This window comes from Meleagris gallopavo, chromosome 3, assembly GCF_905368555.1.
Source record: "Meleagris gallopavo chromosome 3, MGAL_WU_HG_1.1, whole genome shotgun sequence".
NCBI lineage: Eukaryota > Metazoa > Chordata > Aves > Galliformes > Phasianidae > Meleagris > Meleagris gallopavo.
In genome coordinates, this window is record NC_139406.1 from 26,703,855 (window position 1) to 26,706,216 (window position 2,362).

The window sequence follows — 2,362 nt, forward strand, 5'->3', positions numbered from 1 at the left end:
CGCCCGCCGTGCCGCTGCTCGGCAGCCGTTAGCGACCCCCACCGGGCACCCGGCGGCCGGGCTGCGCGCTGGACGACCGCCGCGGGGAAGTCTGCGGAGGGGCTTTCCCGGCCGCAGCGCGGAGCACCTCTGAGCTCCGGCGAGCGAAAGCGTGGTGCTTTCACATCCTCAGACCCCGGGGAAACATCTGCCGCGGCGGCAGCTCCAGCTAAGAACGTCCCGCTGCCGGGCGGTATGCGGTTAATCCCGCTCCATCGTTGTCCCTTAAGAAACACGTAAACAAACAAACAAATAAATAAAAGCGAGGAAGTTGCAGAAGTGAACTCTGTGCATCAGTGTCATGAGAGGTACCGCCCGGTTCTCATTGTGCTGCTTCATAAAGTGTCTGGAATCCCGGTGTGCTGGCATGGCTTCTGTGGTATACCAGTGTTTTTAACTTGTAGTAGGTTAGATAAGGCAGTGTTTGAAAGAAGAGGGGAAGGAAAAAATGAGCTGCCTGGGAAGCAAGCAAAGTCTGACAGGAAAATTTCACTGCTGGAAAAATGTGGCTGCTGTGTCAGAGATGAAAAATAGCTGCTTACATCAAAGAAAGACTGCTCCACAGGAACAGTGGCACTGAGAGATGTGGTGGTGGTGGTGGGTCAGTGGTTGGACTGGATGGTCTTAAAGGTCTTTTCCAACCTTAGTGATTCTGTGAATCTTAAACCTTTAAGAGTACCACCACAGACAGATGACCAGCTCCCCTATGTGCTTCTTCTATCACAGACCACTTCTGAAAACTGACAGCAGAAACCATTCGGCCTTAGTTGGCTTAGTTGGCAAATTTGCTTCCCAGGATAATTTAGACAGAATGTCTGCCAACAAAATCCAGGATAAAGTTTTACTTGCATTTCAGTCTGTGAAATGAAGGCAAATACACAGGACTCTTCCTTGGATAGTAAGTTGTATAATAAGCGTAGTTTACTTTTTTCTGAAGTGTTGGACCTTTGCAGGTGGCACTGAATTCATGCAGAGTACCAGTATAATTCAGACTGCTTTTTTTTTTCCTAGATTGCTAAATGAAGACAGTAGGATTTGGAATTAGGAAATGAGTGCAACATATTCTGACCTGCAACGTTAGTAGGTTTGTCAAACAATAAAGCAAATGGCAAAGCTACAGAATTAAGCTGCATAGGATGCTGTAATGTCTATGGGATTTATTTTTTCCAAGTAATAATTTTTCAGTTTACTGAATTTTTATTTTTCTATGATTGCATTTGATAAATTTTAAGTCAGTGTTTCAGTTTATTTTCAGATTTGTTCTCTAGATATCAAAAGAATAGTTTATTTTAAAATGAATCAATGAAAGTACCAGATAACCCTTAGTAAAATTGAAAAGGTCTTAATTTTGCCTCTTGTAGGTGAATAAGTAATTGGCAGTGTCATTTCAAGTTTTTATCTGCATTTTTGTGAAGGGTGAGGTTACCATGGTACATGTGAACCATCTTCCACACTAGGAGACATTTCATTGTGAAGTAGCTTCCATAGTCACCAAACAACAAAAAGACTCACTGTTAATTTAGCAGCACCATTCTTTTTGCACCTTTTTGATAAATCCCCTTCTCGGGAAGGAATTCACCACTTAAGCCACTGCTTTGGTCTTTATGAATTCTTAGTACTGATGTTCTGGAAGATGACCCTTATTTTTACTTTGGTTTGTTGGCTAAGACTTCAGGAACTTGAGGAAATGGGAGTAAGCGGACTCTTTTGAATTTGCTGCCACATAAGAGAAATAGAAGAGAATGACCATGGTTTCTCATGGAGCTGAAAGGTGGGCTGCCATGTCAATTGAACCAATTCACAGGATGCATCACCAACAGTATCAAAATCTGTTCAAGAAGATGTGCATGCCATTTATGAAAGGTCCTGAGAACAGACATGACTTCGCCAGCTTTGAAGAGAAAGACAGCAATTCTTTCCTTAAATTCCATCCAGACACCCCTCCGTTTGGGCCGAATTACCCCTTATTCCCACACCGAGATGATGTGCCTTTAGTAGATCCCTGCTCAGGCTTTGTAAGCGCAGGAGGGGATGCTGAGCTGCAGCCTGGTGTTGGAAAAGTTATTGAATCCCTGGTGGACTACAGTGATGTGAAACCTCACCAGCGGGTGCCCACAGCAGGAAAGGGGATACGGACTGCTCACAGGAGGCATATGATACTCCAAGAGGAAACCAGCCAGGACCGACGGTGGAATTCCAGGGCTGTGCCAGCTGCTTTGATCAGAGAAAAACTCAGAGGTAAAGCAAGCTACTATTTTTATTTCCTAATCACTAAAGAAAAATCATTGATGCTTAATAAATAAATACAGTTTTTTTGTGAACA